Source organism: Pygocentrus nattereri, chromosome 9 (genome assembly GCF_015220715.1).
Source record: "Pygocentrus nattereri isolate fPygNat1 chromosome 9, fPygNat1.pri, whole genome shotgun sequence".
NCBI classification, from domain to species: domain Eukaryota; kingdom Metazoa; phylum Chordata; class Actinopteri; order Characiformes; family Serrasalmidae; genus Pygocentrus; species Pygocentrus nattereri.
This window is the reverse complement of record NC_051219.1, coordinates 43,022,585-43,045,490: the sequence shown is the minus strand read 5'-3', so window position 1 is coordinate 43,045,490 and position 22,906 is coordinate 43,022,585. Positions and strand designations below refer to the sequence as shown.

General features: G+C 42.9%; 1 protein-coding gene across 1 annotated transcript in view; it reads right to left on the bottom strand.

Annotated features, from left to right (window-relative positions):
- Positions 1–22,906, bottom strand: part of sulf2b (sulfatase 2b) — a 279,026-nt gene that overhangs the window by 217,160 nt on the left and 38,960 nt on the right. Inside the window, exon 2 of the mRNA XM_017700971.2 lies at positions 17,428–17,501. The gene's annotated coding sequence lies outside the window, so the exon portion shown is untranslated. The remainder of the gene's footprint in view (positions 1–17,427; positions 17,502–22,906) is intronic.

Genomic DNA, 22,906 nt, shown 5'->3' with positions numbered 1-22,906 from the left:
AGATCAATAGCAGCTCTAAAGACAACTCTCTGGATCGGCTGCACCTGAGCCTCCACTCCTGAAAAACAAACAAGAACACACTCCTGCTACAATCAATGCCGTGCATCTAACCAGCTTCACTCATTTCCATTGATCATCCTCTGCCGACGCTTTGTCAACCCCGACAATTCCATGCACCCAGCTTGAATACAATTAGAAGCGCTGGCCTCTCCTCCGCTTAACTGACGTGGGAAATTACAGCTGTAGGAAAATAAAGGAAACCATGACAGCACGTCCCCAACTTTTTGACTTAACTTTATTTGCGGCTACGTTTTTTTCCCTTGTGCGTGTGTCAGTGTGTGCGTTTGTATTTTTCCCGCTCTGAAGCTCTGTCACGGAAGTCTTTAATTAACTCAGGGAGATTGAAACTCAAAAGAGGAAGCGTTGGAGGATTTGTTCGTCTGTAAACGCTGTCACGGAGGTGGCGAGCCGTTGCAGCATACGAGCGTCACCCAGCCACATCCCCTCCATAACAGAACAACGCCGGGAGTGTCGAACGACAGCGAGCTCTCAGGACAAATGAGAGAAAGGGAGAGAGAGAAAAAATGTGTGCTTAATTGGATTGTGAATAAGCAGTTTATATCTGCCAATTATCAGTGGCTTTTCAGCGCAGTCAAATGGTTCCCTTTCTTCTCCGGGAGGAGATTTTAGAAGATGAGAGTGGCCCTCTGCCCATTTTTGATTGCCATGCGTGGAGCTCAATCTGCTGAATTGACTCTCTTGCCATCATTTCCATCTTTCCATCATTTTGCAGGCTGAGGAAATTTTATAAGTTTATACGCTACGCTAGCACTGTAGGCCTCAAGTTTCAGGTAGCAGTTTTAGAGCTACTGAAGATTTGATCAGACAAATAAGATCTTTTAGAGTTGAGTAGAAAAATCAGTGGTGGACAGTAACTGAGTAACTGAGTAAATGTAATTAGTTTCTGTACTTTAGTATTTTTGTATCTGTACTGAAGTTTCTCCGTTCTGGCGTCTTTTTCCTTTCACTCCACTACATTTCAGAGTCTAATATCCGACTTTTTCCTCCTACATTTTGAGAAATCTGTCGTTCCTTTTGGTTTCTGTGTGTATAAAAACGTCACATGTCAAAACGAAAGAAGCGCAAAGCCAGAGCACCAATCAGGGCCCAGCGGTCACTTTGTTCAGAGCTGGTTTTGACCTGTTGGTCATACCGACCCAGTGCAGCACGCGGTTCAACGTCAGCGCAGCAGCGTAAAACTTTGGGAGAGTCTGTTCAACATAAATGATGAACTAACCTAACTTTGTGTAAATAGAGCTCAATATAGAAATATGTCCACATATGCAGTCGAGACTGACGCGGCTTTTTTCTGAATTTCTACAAACACCATTTCATTTTATAGTAAATGAGTTTGGGCTGGTTTATGTTTATGAACAGACGCCTACAGATCAACATAGTAAAGGAGCTCATCTGTGATCCTGAGTTTAAAGCCAGTTTTTATTCAACTTAAACTTGGAACTAAGTTGTAAATAAATCTGAAACTGAAACTTTGCTTGTGTGTAAAAAGTGATTTCAGAGCCACTCGGTTCTCCCTGATGGAAACTGTTTACCTTCAGTGTTTTGTGCTTCTGATCATTTTAATAGACGTCAGCGTCACTAATTAATGACGTTCTATTAAAAGACTGGTTTACCAAGAGAGACGCTGGAGGACTTTCACCTGAAATGAGTTCATGAAGCCAGTCTGGTTATAAAAATGATAACAGGACCAGATCAGAGCCAGAATTACTCTTTTAGTACTTTTACTTTATACTTAAGTACATTTGAAGGGAAATGCTTTAGTACTTTTACTCAAGTGGAGGTCTAAAGGGAGGAACTTCTACTTTTACTGAATATTTTACCTTGGGTATCTACTTTAACTCAAGCACATGGTTTGTGTACTTGGTCCACCACTGGGAAAAATGTACAGTAGGCTGAATGGTAAAGACATAAATTCATACTTTCTGTAATCAGATGCAAGAAACAAGTGTTTATATGGCTCATCCTTGCTTTAAATTACCCCCATACCTTAGAAATGTTTATTTTATTGAAACAAACGACTGAAAACTTTGAAATTTTGTTAATCATAACAATTGTTAAAATTATAAATGCACACATAAAATCATACATTTCTTATTAAAAGACAAAGTTTACCTACTGCAGACGATATGTCTTTCAGTGTAAGTTTCACACTTATTTTCAGACACATTAACTTCAAATCAATGCATCACCTTGTGGCCATGAGGGTCAGGGATGCAGTCTAGGCCCCCAGCTTTGGCCATCCAACGCATGCCATTGAAAATGAGCTGCTTAAAAAGAACCACTGAGAGAAGCTGAACTGTCATCAGTCCAAAAACAAAGGCACCTCTGAGCTGTTGTGGATCACCATATGACCCTGTCCTCTTCTACCATGAGTGGACTTGGTCATTCGATCCACAACCTTGACAATCGCTATATACCTTCAAATTTAACATTTTTCTGTGACAGTTTAGAAAACGATCTGATAGAGACATGACTCGAAACTCTGTGCTGTAATGTTAAAATAGAAACGGCAGTAATTAAAAGTACTGTACATTTTGGTCCACTGTATATAATTCATAACAATGCATATTTCATCATAATTCAATGTCTGATTTAGTTTACTGCATTAAAAAAAACAATTTACCAATTGAGCAATTGCAGTCATTTAATAAATACATCATTTAATAAACTGAGTAAAAATACTCTTTTCTCATGAATCAGCTTGTTTTGTGCACAAGGCCCTGAGACCATGGCGTCGTCTGGTGTAGCCGACTGAGTCTCAGACGGTAAGAGAAGAAGCGCGGCAGTCAGTCAGATGTCTATATTAGACAAACTCTATCCCGGCCACTCCTTTATCTCAGCTGCCTCGAAAAACAAAGTGGACTGCCTCAGATGAAAAAAAAGACTAGACAATGGGAGGTGATTGAGGGTCTGTTGTGTTTTCATTTTAATTTGAAATGTGACTGAAAACATCCCTGACTCGGCCATTCAGCTACACGTGCTAACATCAGTTTGGTTTGAACTGTTTGCACAGCATGTTATCTGAGCTTATTTGTGGCATGCTGGTATAATGGTTCTGACAGAATTCATACCTGAGGAACAATTTAAACCAGTACACTGGATAAACCAGCATACCTCGCACCACAATGAGGGAGAGAACTGCATTTTGTGTTTTTCCATGCGCAAAACTCAGAAGCGTTTTGTGCATAATACGTGGGCAGTGTCCAATTCTCAGTTCTCTTCATACAAGCTTATATAAGCGATAACTTGACAATAGCTTCAGTTTCATTGTGCTAACCTGGAATAATCCTCTCTGGTGATACAGAATTAAAAGTATGTTTCAAGTACAAGCCACACCAGCCAGCTTCAGCTCTATCCAGACAGAACTTAAAGCATCAGGAATCACGACTAATCGAATCGCTATAGATTTCCTTTCAATCCGGGCGTGCGCAAGCAATTTAGAAACAGTGGCAATCTTATTAAAATGCAAACTAATAATGAAGACAAGACCTCAAGGTGCCAAAGGGCTTAGAGTACCAATGCGAGGTACTAGACGATGCAGCATGCATCCACAATCCACACAGTCTCAATACAAGGTCGATTGATTATGCTGGTTGGGATGGGAACTGTGACATTTTGTGTGCAGAGGGTTACAGAGAGTGGTCCTTGAGGTTGTGACCCCTATCCAGCCCCTAAATACTAATGTGACATTGAGGAGTTAATAGAAAGAGCAGGTTCAGACGGGGAGGCTGAAGTCAGGGTGGGGGATTTGACAGAAATAGCAATAGTTTTTCTGAAGTTTCTGAAGATTTGTACGAATACAAATGAGTACAGTGGTATTTTTACACTTTAATACCATTTGAGTATGCAGTCTTTAAGAAGGAGTGTGAGGAAGGAAAACAGCAAGGTGAAAAAAGACTTACGTCTTTCAGCAAATCCCAACAGTCTCTAAGCACCGTTTCCTCCAAGCACAAACTCCAACAAAACTCGTCAGAACAAACAAATTGCCTCGTTACCTTCTCGCCTAGCTCCGTCATTGGATGCCGCCTGAATCTTTTGTTGTTACATCACTCACCACCTCACACTACAGGACTCTGATCACTCCCGTGCTTAAACGGGAAGCTAGAGTGGCCTGTTTAACCTCTCGCACTCCCAGACAATCCACATCATAAATCGCTTCCGATTAAGAGGAAAATCTGCTTCAGACTGAAGGGGCAAATCAAGGTTAAATTCAAGTTTACCCAGCTTGAACATACAATGGCTAAAAGATTTCTCTGGTTCGATTACACTGTTCCTAGAATCATTTTTCGGTTTTAAATTATCCCACAATCAAAAACAAGTATACTGGCACTAAAAAGTGTAAATATAGTATTTTTTTTTGGCTTTAAATTGACCTACAATCAAAAACAAGTACACTGGCACTAAAAAGTGTAAATATAGTATTTTTTTATTTATTTTTTTGGCTTTAAGTTGGCCCACAATCAAAAACAAGTACACTGGCACTAAAAAGTGTAAATATAGTATTTTTTTATTTATTTTTTTGGCTTTAAGTTGGCCCACAATCAAAAACAAGTATACTGGCTCTAAAAAGTGTAAATATAGTATTTTTTTTTTGGCTTTAAATTGACCTACAATCAAAAACAAGTATACTGGCACTAAAAAGTGTAAATATAGTATTTTTTTTTTGGCTTTAAATTGACCTACAATCAAAAACAAGTATACTGGCACTAAAAAGTGTAAATATAGTATTTTTTTTGGCTTTAAATTGACCTACAATCAAAACAAGTACACTGGCACTAAAAAGTGTAAATATAGTATTTTTTTATTTATTTTTTTGGCTTTAAGTTGGCCCACAATCAAAAACAAGTACACTGGCACTAAAAAGTGTAAATATAGTATTTTTTTATTTATTTTTTTGGCTTTAAGTTGGCCCACAATCAAAAACAAGTATACTGGCTCTAAAAAGTGTAAATATAGTATTTTTTTTTTGGCTTTAAATTGACCTACAATCAAAAACAAGTATACTGGCACTAAAAAGTGTAAATATAGTATTTTTTTTTTGGCTTTAAATTGACCTACAATCAAAAACAAGTATACTGGCACTAAAAAGTGTAAATATAGTATTTTTTTTGGCTTTAAATTGACCTACAATCAAAACAAGTACACTGGCACTAAAAAGTGTAAATATAGTATTTTTTTATTTATTTTTTTGGCTTTAAGTTGGCCCACAATCAAAAACAAGTACACTGGCACTAAAAAGTGTAAATATAGTATTTTTTTATTTATTTTTTTGGCTTTAAGTTGGCCCACAATCAAAAACAAGTATACTGGCTCTAAAAAGTGTAAATATAGTATTTTTTTTTTGGCTTTAAATTGACCTACAATCAAAAACAAGTATACTGGCACTAAAAAGTGTAAATATAGTATTTTTTTTTTTGGCTTTAAATTGACCTACAATCAAAAACAAGTATACTGGCACTAAAAAGTGTAAATATAGTATTTTTTTGGCTTTAAATTGACCTACAATCAAAACAAGTACACTGGCACTAAAAAGTGTAAATATAGTATTTTTTTATTTATTTCTTTGGCTTTAAGTTGGCCCACAATCAAAAACAAGTACACTGGCACTAAAAAGTGTAAATATAGTATTTTTTTATTTATTTTTTTGGCTTTAAGTTGGCCCACAATCAAAAACAAGTATACTGGCTCTAAAAAGTGTAAATATAGTATTTTTTTGGCTTTAAATTGACCTACAATCAAAAACAAGTACACTGGCACTAAAAAGTGTAAATATAGTATTTTTTTGGCTTTAAGTTGGCCCACAATCAAAAACAAGTATACTGGCTCTAAAAAGTGTAAATATAGTATTTTTTTGGCTTTAAATTGACCTACAATCAAAAACAAGTACACTGGCACTAAAAAGTGTAAATATAGTATTTTTATTTTTTTATTTTTTGGCTTTAAGTTGGCCCACAGTCAAAAACAAGTATATCTGCACTGAGAAGAGTGGAAGCCAGATTATTTTATTTTTAAATCATTTTTAAAATAATTTCAAATATACTACATTTTTCTTTGTGCTGCAGACGCCTTTCCTCTGTTAGCAGATGCTACAGATACTACCAGGTGGCCTGAGCTAGAGACATAGCAACAGTAACTATGGGAGACAGAACTTTTTCAAACCGTCAATTAATCCAAATCTGTTGTTGAGTGTTCAGATGATTCAGTGTACTGTGGCGTAAGTTATCGTGATAATGGTAAAGCATCGTCATATCGGCCACCTCTGAGCTGAAGACTGTTTTTCCTCTGCTCGTGTCTCAGCGAGCGGCTGCTCGTGTGCAGGTGTTACCACTACTTGCTACTTTTAATTGCGCAGGAACCTCTGAACTGACTCTTTAAACAGAGTCACATTAAATAACCAAACTGGCTCAATACCTGAATATAATGAATCTCTCTCGCTCTCCTCATTCTCTCTTTCTCTGTCTCTTTATACATCTGTCCTCCCACGTCTTCTGCCTCATTCCTCTCGTTCTTACCTAAATGGGCTAGTAGAGGCGTTCACATTAACATGCGCTGACTGTCTCTGTTTATGCGTGAGAAATATGGCTCGACCCCCCCACCCCCCGCCTCCAGCCTCACCCTCCCAACACCTCTCTCTCTCACACACACACACACACACACACACACACACACACACACACACACACACACACACACACCCCAGCACGAAGGTTCCCGTCTGGCCCTCCGGTGCAGATGGCAGTGTAATCCATCAGAATGTCAGTGGAGATATAAAGCAGGGCCAGAACGCGGCAGCTTCTTATTGTGTTTATGTATTAATGGCAGACAGAGCGATTCTCTCTTTCCTCCCAAGCGCTCGACAGGAAGTTTACATTCTGATCGAAGTCTTTCGAGACAAAGATTTCTCTGCCGTCTTCATCAGAAGAAACTGGAAAGTAGGCTGTGCTTTCAGCCACGAGCAGGTGTCTTTCAGGAAGTCAAATTAACCCCATGTTTCTAGTATGAGTTAGGAAAGAGAGACAGGAGAGAGACGGAGACAGAGAGAGAGAGAGAGAGAGAGAGAGAGAGAGAGAGAGAGAGAGAGAGAGAGAGAGAGAGAGAGAGGAGAGAGAGAGAGAGGGAGAGGAGAGAGAGAGAGGAGAGAGAGAGGAGAGAGAGGAGAGAGAGAGAGAGAGAGAGAGAGAGAGAGAGAGGAGAGAGAGAGAGAGGGAGAGGAGAGAGAGAGAGAGAGAGAGAGAGAGAGAGGAGAGAGAGAGAGAGAGAGAGAGAGAGAGAGGGAGAGGAGAGAGAGAGAGACACAGAGAGAGAGAGAGAGAGAGAGAAAGAGAGACTGGGAGAGAGAGAGAGAGAGGGAGAGGAGAGAGAGAGGGAGAGGAGAGAGAGAGAGAGAGACATAGAGAGAGACAGAGAGAGAGAGAGAGAAAGAGAGACTGGGGAGAGAGAGAGACAGAGAAAGAGAGAGAGAGAGAGGGGAGAGAGAGAGAGAGAGAGAGGAGACAGAGAGAGAGGGAGAGGAGAGAGAGAGAGAGAGAGAGGGGGAGAGGAGAGAGAGAGAGAGAGAGAGAGGAGAGAGAGGAGAGAGAGAGAGAGAGAGAGAGAGAGAGAGGAGAGAGAGAGAGAGGGAGAGGAGAGAGAGAGAGGAGAGAGAGAGGAGAGAGAGGAGAGAGAGAGAGAGAGAGAGGGGGAGAGGAGAGAGAGAGAGACACAGAGAGAGAGAGAGAGAGAGAGAGAGAGAGAGAAAGAGAGACTGGGAGAGAGAGAGAGACAGAGAAAGAGAGAGAATGCGAGAAAGGAAAAGATGAGAGAGATGAGAAATGAAAGAGGAAAAAGTGAAACAAAAGAGAGAAAGAAAGAAATTGAGGAGAGAGAGGAGGGATACACAGAGGGAGACGAGAGAGAGTGACAGAGGGAAGATGCAGTAATGGTTCAGGAGAGAAAGAGACAGAGAGAAGAGAGAGGAAGAGAGAGACAAAGTGACAGAGAGAGAAAGCATGACTGAAAAAAGAGGAAATGAGAGATAAATAGAAAAGATGGAAAGACTGAGAAAAAGGAGAGAGAAGAGTGAGGAAACAGAAAAGAGTGAGATAGAGAGAGAGTGCGAAAGAGCAGATAAAGTGAGAGAGAGAGAATGAGAGTGAGAGAAAAAAGAAAACAGATAAGAGAGCTGAGAGTGAAAAAAGAGAGACAGAGGAGAGAAAGAAAGAAGAGGGAGTGAAACTGACAGAGAATGAGGGAGAGAAGAAAAGAGAAAGAAACAATAGTGAAAAAATGAATGAGAGATAGAAAGAAAGACAGGAGGGAAAGCAAGGGGGAGAGAGAGAGGAAAGAGAGAAGACAAAGTGAGGGGAGAAAGACAGAGAGAGAAGATAGACAGCAGAAGAGAAGATAAAGTAAGAGAGACGAGAAAAAGAATGAGAGAAAGGAAAAGAGAAAGAGAGATAAAAGACAAAGTGACAGAGAGAGAGAATGAAAGCAAGAATGAAAGAAAAAAGAGAGAAAACGAGAGAGAAATAGTAAGATGGAAAGAATGAGAAACGGAAAAGAGAGGGAACAGAAAAAGTGAGTGAGTTATACACACAGGGAGAGAAAGAGGAGACAAAGTGAGAGATGAGAGCGAGAAAGAGAATGAAGTAAAGCGAGAGCGGAAAAGATAGAGACGAGAGTTTGAAGACAGAGAGAAGTGAGCGAGACAGAGGAGAGAAGGAAAGAGGAGAGAGAGTCAAAGGGAGAGAATGAAGGAGAGAGAGAGAGAGAGAGTGAGGAGGAAAAAGAACGAGAGACGGCGCAAAAGAGAGAGATAAAGAGGCAGAGAGACAGTAAGAGAGATCAAGCGCTCAACACCAAGTGGACGAGAACGCCCCCTCCCCTTATCTATGTCATGGCCACTGCCGTTGCCGTGGCGACAGGCCGTGCATATGATGGATGGTTGGTTTCCTCCTGTGGTGCCCCTGCACGATGCTGTTACTATGATAAATGGCACCTAAGGTAACAAATCTCTACTTGTCCCCACGGCAACGGACCACGGAAATACACAAGCCATGCTGTGGGACGGGTCACGGCCCACTCCTCTCATCACACCACGCTCTGCTATGCAGCAAAAGCGGGGGTCAGCGCCCCTCACACACCAGCACGCACACTCACTTATAGGTGTACGCACACAAGATTATACCGCAGTGCAGCAGCGTTATTACCGAAAACTCAGCGACGGCCTGAACGTCAAACTGGAGCTTTGCCTTCAATTAGCTGTGCTTTGTGACTGATTCACCTGCGAGATGCGACAGAAGCCGAGAGACGAGACACACAGACCTCTCACTCAGTGTTTCAGACTCCAGGCTCAGAGCCGCTGCACTGTACAGTTCAGTGTTTCTCTGCTGTTCACACCTCGATCAGGTCCGGAAGGGATTAATCAGCTGATAATATCAGGCATTTTAACCAGGAAACCACAGTTATGCAGTTCAGGGGTTTCAGGACTGGAGCTGAACTCTGAACTAACTGCACCAGCAAACTCACAGAACCACGTCTGTCGACACACGACGTCGTTTTCCGCCCCACGACATTCAGTCTGATATTTAACGTTTGTGTTTCTCCATTTAAACGTCCTTTAAATCAGAAACAGAGAGTGAAGTTATACCGGCGGTCCGCGGCTCCGTCAGGGGGGGCGACTGTTCATCTCTCGGCTGTGAACATGAGCTGAAGTGATCTAAAGGCCAGCATTGATCACATCTGTGTTAATGAGCTGATGTCGTTATCGGGTTTTTCTCCTCTTTATGAACACCGTGGGATCCTTTACCCACCCTGACGTGAAGAGCCGGTGGGCTTCTGTGCTTTAAATGCTGTGAGAGACTCTCCAGAATAGGGAGAGGGGCTGAGTATGAGATGAATATAAATGTCAGGAAAACACAAATTTGGCATCTTTGCGCCAGTTTAAGTGGGAGCCGGAGTTCAGGGGGAAACTGTATAAGGATCTCAGCCTGTTTTATCGACTTTGTCCAGGTCACGTTTTTTCTCTTCCACAGTAAAGAGAGTGATTTTAGTCGTCTTTCACCTCTAGTTACGTTCATGTGGAGCAGGGAAGCCAGAAATTCGGTCCCAAATATGGAGACCACAACAGAAAAACCATGTGACCGAAACCCCGGGATAATGAGGATTCAATAAGTCAACAAACTTTGCAAAATGCGAACTTTACAGAAAAAGGAAAAAGCCTACTGTACTTTTAATGTAAGTCAATGGAACCAGAATTTTCTCTGAGTCATTTTGGTCCATTCACCATGAAATTTACACACAATGTAAAGGGCCACACACATTTTCAACTTATGTCAAACACTGAAAAACAACAAAAATGGAGATACAAGGTTTTGTTCTGACAGCAGTGATATACTAATGAGAACATTACGACATGGAAATGCTAAAATTTGTATTTAGTGAAAACAGATAAATACAGAGTGATTCAACAAGAGTCATCCGATTTCAAAGCACCATCTAGGAACCAATCACACTCCAACTGTAAGAGGGGGTCATAGAGTTTCTGACTGGCTCCTTCAGTCTGAGAGGAGCTGAGACCCCTGAGCAGAGCGTTCTGCGTTCTCCACGTCAATAAGAGTGAATCCGTCAGAACTGTGCAGCCTGATTTTCATGGGCAGTGAAGCTCCAGCAGCTCAGAGCGTTCGGCGCTGGTTCCACAGCACTGGATGATCTCCGAAATCCCACTGAAAGAGCCGTGAGTGCAGCGACGCCCGACACGCTCAGTCCAGTCTGGGATGAGTTTGACTGTGGTGTTAATGTCGTCCGTACAGCTGGAGGAGGTTCAGACTGAGACCTTGTACAATTACATAATAAACTTTATGCTCATTTAAAACATTCTGACATTGGATGAATCTTCTTGAATCACCCTGCAGAGAGTAGACACGAAGTTCCATGTGTACCTAATAAACTGTCAAATGTGGTTGGCCCTGCTTTTCCAGTAGTAGGTACCAGTCGTTTTAAACTGCATTCCGTTTCCACTTATTACTAAATAAATACTGCTGCTGCTGAAAAGAATTGAATAGTGTATTCTTCATACTTTCAAGATATAAAATAAAATATTAATTGTTATACTCAATTTAAGCGGACGTGACTGAGGAGCAGGAAATGGAAAACCCGGAGCGGATCTGTCTAAATCCACTCACATCCTTGACACACATTACTTCATCTCTCTCTGACATCCACACCACCTTACCTCCTGCCTTCACTCACACACACCAGCGCACGCTCAGTGTGTCATTTCTAATGAAGATGCTCCTAAAAAACAGCCTACAGAAATAGGGCGATGGATTAGCTCCGTCTCCGTCTGGGCATTTAAGAGATTAACAGGCATTCATTTCTTTTCTTCGACTGAAGAATCTCCAGGATTGGCGAGCTGGCCCACCTAGCAGATCCTAGGTAGGGCTTTTCATGGCTTTATTAAAAGAATGTGAGCCAGCCTGCCAATCACTGATTGACAGCTCTGATTCACAAGTACTGTTGCTTCTGCACCTTCTATAAGATCCAGACATCTGGTATGGAGGAGGACTGGAGGTGGAGGAAAAAACATCTATTTTGGTGACAAACATCTTCCAACAGAAGAGCATGTTGTTCATATCGTTCTACACAAGGTCTCAAGCAGCGAACTACTGTGGGCTAATCTCGTTTAGCGATTTTTAGCTCCTAAACCGTTTAGAAATATATATGTTTACATTACACTAAAATAACTCGGGAGGTATTTGGGAGGTAGATTGATCACACAGCTTAGGTGCAAACGTATGAAGGAGACCTGCTTCTAACAGCAGGAGTGCAGAAGCTGCAGATGCTTAAATATTGCAAAGGTTATTTATTTTCTTATTTATTTCTGTTGTGACAAACGTGTCCTTGAACTTGCAGCCTTATTGTTTGACAACGCAGCGCATGCTGACGAGTTCTGATCTGGTCTGGTACCTGAATGTTCCAAACTCAGATATACACCAATCAGGCTTGTTTCTACCCTCATTGTCCATTTTATCAGCTCCACTTACTGTATAGCTGCACTCTGTAGTTCTACAGTTACAGACTGTATTCCATCTGTTTCTCTGATACTCTGTTACCCTGTTCTTCAGTGGTCAGGACCCCCATGGACCCTCACAGAGCAGGTACTGTTTGGGGAGTGGGTCATTCTCAGCACTGCAGTAACACTGACGTGGTGGTGGTGTGTTAATGTGTGTTATGCTGGTCTGAGTGGATCAGACACAGCAGTGCTGCTGGAGCTTTTAAACGCCTCAGTGTTGCTGCTGGACTGAGAATAGTCCACCAACAGGCGTCCTGTGACCACTGATGAAGGACTAGAGGATGACCAACACAAACCGTGCAGCAGCAGATGAGCTGTCGTCTCTGACTTTACATCTACAAGGTGGACTGATAAGGTAGGAGTGTCTAATAGAGTGGACTGTGAGTGGACATGGTGTTAAAAAGTCTGCTGTGTCTGATCCACCCGTACCAGCACAACACCCCTTAACACACCACCATCACGTCAGTGTTACTGCAGTGCTGAGAATGATCCACCACCCAAACAGTACCTGCTCTGTGAGGGTCCATGGGGCCCTACCACTGAAGAACAGGGTAACAGAGTAGCAGAGAAACAGATGGACTACAGTCTGATTTGTGCCACTTCAACCTGGAAATGTGAACGTAGCCAAAGAGGCCAATAAGCATTCGTTGAGTTCAGTCTGAGCGGCCAAGCTTCTTTCAAGCTTATACATGGTTTCGTCTCTCCAAAGGTGTTTGGCTGCGTCTCGTGGTGACGCTGCCTGTTTATTTCCGGTACAGCAGTCTGTTCTCACACATGTGCAGACTGGGAAAAACGATAGAAATCAGAGTACAGCGTTTACATGCACTGAGAAATCTGAGCTAAAATTCAGCCTCTTTATCGGATTTCTTCCTCAGATTTCCAGATCGGAGTACGCTGTTCACATGACCATTTGAATAATCACAGAGAACGTGTTCATGTGCGGAGCATGGACAGGTCAGTTGTTGCTGTAGACGGTAAATCCCCAAATCCCTGATGTAGCACGACTGGACGCAGGGCAGGTCACCTCAGACAGAAGGAGGAAAACAAAATGAAACAAAACAGAGCGACAGGCGGACCGAACCTGATGTTCCATTAGCAATGCCTGCTGGGAAATCAGAACGCCTGCTTTCTGGAGCACGTTGTGTCCCGAGAAAGAGAGAGAGAGAGAGAGAGAGAGAGAGAGAGAGAGAGAGAGAGCACAAAAGAGAATGAGAAAGAGTGAGATGGAGCAAAAAAGAGGCAGAGAGAGCATGAGAGAGTGCAAATGAGAGGAAGAGAGACAGAGAACGTGCAATAGAGAGAAACAGAGAGAGAGAGAGAGAGAGAGAGGGCGAGAGAGAGAGCGAGAGAGAGAGGAGAGAGAGAGAAAGAGAAAGAAAGAGAGAGAGGAGAGAGAGAAAGAGAAAGAAAGAGAGAGCAAGAGAGAGAGAGGAGAGAGAGGAAGAGAAAGAAAGAGAGAACAAGAGAGAGAGAGAGAAAGAGAAAGAAAGAGATATGAGAGAGAGAGAGGAGAGAGAGGAAGAGTGATCCACGCTCATGTCAGTGTGAGGCGTGTTGTCTGTGTGGTGTGTGTGTGTGTGTAGATGTGGTCGTGTGGTTGGTGATGAACAGAGAACCTGTTGCTGTGATTGTTCCTCGTCTGGTTTTATATTCAGCTTATTTTATTTAATAGTCTATTCAGGGGGTCTTAACTTTATGTAGTAGTTATTTATTTACAGTGATGGTTAAAGCTGTGCAGCTCGGTAAGTTCCAGCGTTCCTTAATCCGTGTAGATATTCATAATAGATTAACGTCAGCACCTTCTGACACGAAGCTGAAGTCAGAGTCTTATTTACCAGCTTCTTGTTCGAGTTTTCCCGTTCCACCTTAAATGGAGCAGCTTCAGGCTCCAGAAAGGGAAAACTGGAACAAGAAGCTGGAGAATAGGAGGCCGAATTCAGCTCCGTCCTTCTTTCTGTGTTTTGGGGGGGTTTATTTTATTTCTATGTGTATTAATATTAGAAGTGATTCACACACTGATGGATTTGCTGATGTGTGTGTTTGTGTTTTTCGCGCTAAACTCGGTTTTTACCATCAGGTGCAGACTGAATACTTTCTAATGATCACGATCAGTTATTAAAGTAGTAAAAGCTGCCGAGAGCCGTCCGTGCAGCCCAGATTAATCTGAGTCTGAGGATTAGAACTAAACAGATGTGGTGTAAATGGGTGGAGTAGTAAGGAAGCTGTGGCTGATTTAATCCTGAGACTCTTCGTCTCTCAATACAAGAGCAGACGTATCGCCTCAGATAGAGAACAACAGACAACACGGCGTCTAGTTATGTGTTTATGTATATCCATGCGCTGAGCATGCGCCCTTATTTTACAGAACTCTGCCTTTCTGTTACAATGAAATGACTTCCAATGACAACCTGTGTATAATCATTCAAACGCAGACATACATGTGTTTCATAACTGTGTGTGTGTGTGTGTGTGTGTGTGTGTCTCAGTGTATTCCACCCTAAATGGCTCCCCATAGGATTCACTCTGTCTATCTACTCTATCCATATTTATCTAACTTTCACTCTCCCATGTCTCTTTTTTTCCTCTCCCCTTTTTCTCTCACCCATCTTCTCGGAAATCACACACACACACACACACACACACACACACACACACACACACACACACACACACACACACACACACACACACACACTCTCTACATTTCAGGGCTGACCTCCCCTGACTGCAGTCGGGGGATAACTGGGAAGATTGAAACCATATGCAGCAAGTGTGTGTGTGTGTGTGTGTGTGTGTGTCTGTGTGTGTGTGTGTGTGTGTGTGTGTGTGTGTGTGTGTGTGTGTGTGTGTGTGTGTGTGTGCGTGCGTGTGTGTGCGTGTGTGAGAGATCTTTATCAGATAAATCTGGAGGGAAAAAGTTCTCATCTTTGTACTCAAAGCCTGTGGAAGAGAATGAGAAAGTGAGAAAATGAGAGAGAGAGAGAGACAAACAGCAAGAGAGAGAGAGAGGGAAGGAGAGAGAGAGCGAGTGAGAGAAGTAGAGAGAGAGAGCGAGAGAGAGGGAAGGAGAGAGAGTGAGTCAGAGAGGTAGAAAGAGAGGGAGAGAGGTACAGAGGTAGAGAGAGACAGAGAGAGAGAGGGATAAAGAGAGAGAGAGGGATAAAGAAGAGAGAGGGAGGGAGGGAGAGTGAGAGAGGTAGAGAGAGGTAGAGCGAGAGATAGAGAGAGAGGGATAAAGAGACAGACAGAGAGAAGGAGGAAGAGAGAGTGAGAGAGGGGGAGAGAGCAAGTGAAAGAGGTAGAGAGAGAGAGAGGGATGGAGAGAGACAGACAGAGAGGAGGAAGAGAGAGTGAGAGAGGGAGAGAGAGCAAGTGAAAGAGGTAGAGAGAGAGAGAGGGATGGAGAGAGACAGACAGAGAGAAGGAGGAAGAGAGAGTGAGAGAGGGAGAGAGAGCAAGTGAAAGAGGTAGAGAGAGAGAGAGAGAGAGGGATGGAGAGAGAGAGAGAGGGATGGAGAGAGAGAGGGATAAAGAGAGACAGACAGAGAGAAGGAGGAAGAGAGAGTGAGAGAGGGAGAGAGAGCAAGTGAAAGAGGTAGAGAGAGAGAGGGATGGAGCGAGAGAGAGAGAGAGAGAGAGGGATGGAGAGAGACAGACAGAGAGAAGGAGGAAGAGAGAGTGAGAGAGGGAGAGAGAGCAAGTGAAAGAGGTAGAGAGAGAGAGAGGGATGGAGAGAGAGAGAGGGATAAAGAGAGACAGACAGAGAGAAGGAGGAAGAGAGAGTGAGAGAGGGAGAGAGAGCAAGTGAAAGAGGTAGAGAGAGAGAGAGGGATGGAGAGAGAGAGAGGGATGGAGAGAGAGAGAGGGATGGAGAGAGAGAGAGGGATAAAGAGAGACAGACAGAGAGAAGGAGGAAGAGAGAGTGGGTCGAAATAATCAGGACTGTTTATGTCCCTAAAAAGGTTAAAAAAAGGGGGGGGGGCTGGAAAAATAGCAAAAAGGGCAGAGAAATGGGAAGAGAATGAGAGAGAAAAAGAAAGATTTAGAGATAGAAAAAAATTGTCTATAAAGAAAGAAAAGAGAGGAGAAGAAGAGTAAACATGACAGAGAACAACACGAGGGGGATAAGAAAGAGCAAAAAAGAAAGAGAGATGGGGGGTTAGAATTCCAAGTGAGAAAAGGAAAGAAAGATAGAGACAGAATAAGATAAAAAGAGAGATAGAGAGAGAGAGAAGGGGGAGATAAAAGAGAATAAGAAAAGAAGTGCTGGGATAAGAAAGAATAAGAGAGGAAAGAGATAAGAGAAAAAAACAAAGAAAGAGAGAGAGAAGAGTAAAACTGAAAGAGAAAACAGTGAAAGAAGTGAGAGAAGCAGAGAGAGAAATAGAGATAGAGAAAGAATGGCAGATAGAGAGATAAAGCAAGAAAAGAGAGAATGACAGAGAGAGGAAAAAAGAAAGCATAAAAAAGAAAAGGGCCAGGTTAAGAATGAATGAGAGAGGGTGAGAGAGTTAGAGAGAAGAGAAAAAGAAAATGATTTCTTCATATAGAAGATAAAAGAAAGAGAGAAGAGAAGAGAAGAGGAGAGAAAGTGACAGAAGGACAGAAAGAAAGAAAGAGAGAGACAGACAGAGAGACAGAAAGAGAAATAAAGAAAGATAGACAGAAAGAGAAAGAAAGAAAGATAGACTGAAAGAGAGAGACAGGCAGAAAGAGAGGGGGGAGAGAGAAAAGGAGAGAGAGACAGAGAGACATAAAGAGATAGAGAGAGAGGGAAAGAGAAAGATGATGTGAGAGGGAGCAAAAAAAAGGTAGAGAGCAAGAGGATGGCAGAATCTGTGAGAGAGAGAGAGAGAGAGAGAGAGAGAGAGAGAGAGAGAGATGACCGCACAGATCGCCCTCTCTGACCTCACGTCCTATTTTCACTCTTTCTATTCAGCTGTTGTTCCCTTCGTTCTTCTACTGCCACATCTTTTCTTCACACGTCTCTGTTCTGTCCCTCACACAGAATCACACTCCTCTCTGTCCCACTGTGAGTCCCCACCCTCGTCCGCCCTCACAACCCCCCCAGCTCAGCTGGGACAAATTGCTTTTGTCTGTTTTTAACATGTAAAATCAGCTCAACCTGTTTCTGACACACTTGGGAATCAAACATTTTTCCGGAGGCTGGAGGGATTAAGGGCTGAAAAAACAGCGCCACGCCACTTGGCCAGCAGCCTGCGTTACTGGTCCAACCACCACCCCCCACCCCCACCCCCACCACCACAAACCGCAACCTGCCCCCACCCGCCACTCACCTGTCAAGCACTCAGGTCCACCCTCAACAGCTGATGGGAATTCGTTTGTGCGTCAGAGTGTTGAGGCTTCGGGCCTAAAGGGCAAACAGACAGGGATAAACATCACTCCGTGTTTCAGACTCAGTCAGAAGGGATGAAGAATGCTGTGGATGCAACGTATGGACAAAACACGTGTACTGTGACTATATATGTACATACTGTGGCTGGGAAAGACCTAGAGACAGATTACAGAGCCTGCGTGAATCAATAATGCGACAGTTAACCTCTTAAACTCCTTGAGACCACCGGTGGTCCCAAACCATACTTGGTCATGTTCTTCATAACGTTCATACTCCATAAGCTCCATTCAGAAGCTGGGCGTCGTGTGAGGCTGTAGCTCTTCTCTCCAGTCTAATAGACGGTGACGTCATTTTAAACCCTTATAATAAAAGAAGCTGAACTTTGTTTTTCTACTGAAAGTCGACCCGTTTTTCCCCAAATCTGGGCTCTAAACTATAAACAGACGGCGTCTCTTCAGTGATCTGCTCTGGAAACATCACTTTTAGAGAACAACACAAAGAGCGGCGGAGATTTTTGGACTTTAGCAGTGAATTGTAAGCATGTAGTGATATGTGGAGATCATAAAACACGTTCTGTTCATCTGAGGGGGCTTTTACAAATAAATAAATAAATAAATAATATAAAAATTTACATTTGTTTCATGCAGTCACTGTATATTTTGCCTTATGATTTAGTCATGAAAAATTCGGCCGGACAAACCAACATATACCCTGGTCAAAAGTGCACAGATTATGAAAAATAATAATTAGAAAAAAACAGCCTGTTTTGAATTCACCGTTTTGTGATGTTCCAAAAGTCAGTGCATTTATATTCAGCATGCTCCTTTCCGAATGAGGTCCGTCCCGAACCCTAACCCCTGAATTTCAGCTCGAAAAGTTAGGTTTGATTTATTTAAAAGAGAAGCTGAAAGACGTAGATTTATCATGAGTTTAACAAAAAAAACGTCAGTACTGAAACATGAGTTTTTGTCTGTGGGCGGAGCCTTATTTTAGCCACACCCCTGCATGTTAGAGCAGGAAATGAGACTGTATCCCTGTCCCTCATGGCCACGGTGTGGGCAGTTAGATCCTGTTGTAATGTGTCACAAAGTCTGAAAATATGTGTTACTAAAACATATTTTCTGTAATTCAGTACATTTTTCAGGAAAAACAAGATTTTATGTGGCTACAGCTGTTCAAAGTCATGTACTGAGTTTTGGCTCAAAGGTAACCAGATAATAAGGTAATCACCAGAACAGTCACTACTGAAACATCTGGCAAAGTTTCGGTAGTGTTATGATTGTTTTGGCAAAGACAAAATATAAAGTTAGATCACGTTTTAATAAAAGAAACACAATTAAGGCACAGGGTTATCCAAGGCGTAGGACTTTAGTCTAAAGTCCAAGTCCAGTGTGCTTTTAGCTCTGATCTTGAACCAGTTCACCAGATTGACCCACGACAGTTTCAAAAGCACAGTAATAAAAACTGCCTGTTACATTTTAAGGGATATAGTGTGGTTTGAAAACGGTCATGCAAAACAATTTACGTCCATATTTAGTATATAAAGCCACACAAAGGTCGGAAGTGGACCTCCTGAGTTGGATAACTCTGAGGTGGTGTTGATGTGTTTGCTACTCAGTGGTCTGGTGGACCCACATTATTGATTTTTAAATCAATACAGCCATAACAATTTATGCAAAAACACCAGATGTTTAAATTATCCTAAGTGGCCAGTGTAGGATTCTCCTTTAGCAGCTGTAGCCAGTCAGCAGCCTGTTACACACACACACACACACACACACACACATACACACACACTAACCAGGCCATGTAGGAGGAGAACAGAGTGAAGCACCGCACAGCACCTCCACACTTTCCCTCCCCGCGGGTTCAGCCCAACACCACATGTGTAATGTAAATGTGTGGGGGGGGTGAACAGAGTGAAGACCCTGAAAATGGGTTATTTTATATGTTCTACACTGAAAATAAGCATCTGAGGTTGAAAGAATAATAAATCATCATTTTTTTCTTTTGGTAAACATTGAAAACGGGTCCCACAGACCTGAACACCACACAAGGGTTAAAAAAGGAACATGTAGGTAGAATATGGCCCCTTTAATTTAATTATTGGCCTGCATTATTTTGACCAAAATAACTGAAATTTGTTGGATTAAAAAACACCTTGATTCATCAAAATGTCAGAAACACTCAACTCGGCCTGCGATTGATCAGGACGCTCGCAGCACAAACACTGTGAACTGGTTAGAGGGCTAATTTGCCAATATCACCACTGCAAAAACCATTAACAAACAATACATTGTTCAGCTCTAATGCGTGCTCTCCTTTTGCTTGATCCTCCTTTTCTCCATCCCCGCGCTCTTTCAGCGTGGGCTGGAGCCGTGGGCCGTGACTGCCAGTGATTGATTTCAGGCGGCTGTCAGCTCCGCCGTCCAACGACATGACGAGAAAAAGAGAAAACTGGAGGGAGACCCTTTTACAATTCTCAATCAAAAGAGCTCTGTATTCACTTTCTCTCTCACCTCCCCCCTCAGGTCTGAGTCGAGGTCTGACCAGCATACTGATGTCATGCATTTGCGCACCACATTTGGCCCAAACAGAATGACTTTCTGGCCCTCGGCTCACACGCTCTTTCTTTCCTTCTTCTCCTTTTTTTTTTTTTTTATCACAACCTCTGCCAGTTCCCACTGCGCTGGGAGAAGCCTGAGAAAAAACAGGCCCAATTAGCAGAGCAGGGGGCTTAGAAGGGGCCAGACAACCACGTTACAAACACACACACACACACACACACACAAAAACAAGGACACAAGGCCGGGGAATGACAAGTTCATTGAGAGCCACAGGGCAAAAACCATTGCCGGAACAGCAATAAAGAGAAGAGCTTAGGACGATCTTAACGGGCGAATTTATGTCCTTTACCGCGGCGGCTAATGATGGTGTGGGAACAACGTCTGGGATAGATAGATAGAGAAGGAAGGAGAGAGGAAGAAAGAGAGATAATCTCCTCTCGGCATCGAATGGATCGAAGCCAAACAGCGCTCTATCAATCGTGCCAATTAAGATGTCAAGCTGCCAATCACAGGGATTAGGACGAGAGAGCTCATGCATATTCATTAGCTTCTTAAAGCAAAGGGTGGGAATACTTCAGATTACATTACGGCTTGGCCAGGCTGGGGCTTAGAATGAGGAGGACGGGAATTTTGTACACTGTCATTAAACCAAGGCGAGTGCTGGGCGATGTAGTATCACAATATTTTCCTAATATTTAACAGCATCAGATGGTATTTACTTTTGCTGCAATGGTGAGTGAACGCCCTGATTTACTGGCATTACAAACTAGCGTAGCTTGTTTTAAGTGCACTGTTTTGTTCCGTTCCTTTTCTGAAAGTTAGACCAAAGGGAACCTTATACAAATGCAAATGGGTCGCTCTCAGGAGCTCAGAGAATTCCAGCGTGGTGCCGTGATCGGACGCCACCTGTGAAACAAGTCCAGTCGTGAAATTTCCTCACTACTAAATATTCCACAGTCCACTGTCAGTGGGATTATAACAAAGTGGAAGTGATTGGGAACGACAGCAGCTCAGCCACGAAGTGGTCGGCCACGTAAAATGACAGAGCGGGGTCAGCAGATGCTGAGGGGCATAGTGCGCAGAGGTCACCGACTTTCTGCAGAGTCAATCACTACAGACCTCCAAACTTCTTGTGGCCTTCAGATCAGCTCAAGAACAGCGTAGAGAGCTTCATGGAATGGGTTTCCATGGCCGAGCAGCTGCATCCAAGCCTCACATCACCAAGTGCAACGCAAAGCGTGGAATGCAGTGGTGTAAAGCGCCACCACTGGACTCTAGAGCAGTGGAGACGTGTTCTCTGGAGTGACCAATCATGCATCATCTGCCAATCCGTCTGCCAATCCGATGGACGAGTCTGGGTTTGGCGGCTGCCAGGAGACGGTACTTGTCTGACTGCATTGTGCCGAGTGTAAAGTTTGGTGGAGGGGGGATCATGATGTGGGGTTGTTTTTCAGGAGTTGGGTTCGGCCCCTTAGTTCCAGTGAAAGGAACTCTTAAAGCTTCAGCACCAAGAGATTTTGGACAATTTCCTGCTCCCAACTTTGTGGGAACAGTTTGGGGACGGCCCCTTCCTGCTCCAACATAAAAGAAAAAAAAACTAAATCTTGTATCTCCATTTTTGCCATGATACCCTTTACATTGTTTGTAAATTTCATGATGAACGGACTAAAAGACCCCAAATGACTTGGAAAAAATTCTGGTTCCACTGGCTTACAATAAGAGTACAGTAGGTTTCATATATATAATTTTAGGCCTGGCAGCATCAGGTAACTTTACTTTGCAATGCATCAATGACAGTTTTTAAAAAAGGTTAGACAATAAAAATTGACTGAACAATAAATAACCATGCATAGTTTTTCAAACATTCCAAAATGCAATATACTGAACAAAGGTACAGTAGTAAGCAAAGGTTTTGGCACCCCTACTTGATTTATATACTTACTATAGTCCTCTGCAAAAAAACTACAGAGCCCTGCTGGTGTCATCCCATATAAATAAAAATAATGTGTGGCCCCACTTTATTAATCCGTGGCCACAATTTAGTAAGGCCTGTGTATGAGATCCTAATGCGTGGACAGGACTTGGTGAGGGACAATCTCGTTCCCACGCCTTACTAAGTGGTGGCCACTTGTTATTTTTATCGTTATGGGATGTCATAAGCAGGGCTCTATAAAGAACACACTTTTGCACAGTTACATTTGGACACACAGTCATTGTTTATTAGCCGAATTTAACTTGTTCTGGCTGGTGCGTACAGCAGAGCAGGTTAGCCTGCAGCTGTATGTATTTTGAAGGTTTTTTGAGAGACATGTTGGAGTGTAAATGGATGGAGAATGACAGTGGTGCACTGGAACAAGGCATTTTTCTTTCTCTCTCTCTGCAGCAGCAGCAGCAGTCAGAGACATTGCAGTGACATTGACAGGAGGCACATGTTCAGAGATCACTCAGCAGCCTCCAGCCTGCAGCCCACTACTTCTCTGCCTTTCACCTGGTGACAGTCTCTTCTCTAATACTCTTGCTACATTCTCTTTCCCGTGTCCCTGTTCTCTTTCTTGCCATTTACCAGCCTCTGCTTCTGGTGGTGCCCTGGTGCAAGGTGTCTCTCTCTCTCTCTCTCTCTCTCTCTCTCTCTCTACACTGAAGAAAGTTACCCATCACAGATTAAATTAAATCCCATCAGGTAGAAAGCAGACACCACATGCCCAATGCAATATTAAAAGGCTGGCACCCACTGGACTGTGTGTGTGTGTGTGTGTGTGTGTGTGTGTGTGTGTGTGTGTGTGTGTGTGTGTGGTGTGTCTCCCCCACCACACCTCTCCTTGATTAACGTAAATCAATGAGGCAGGATGGCTG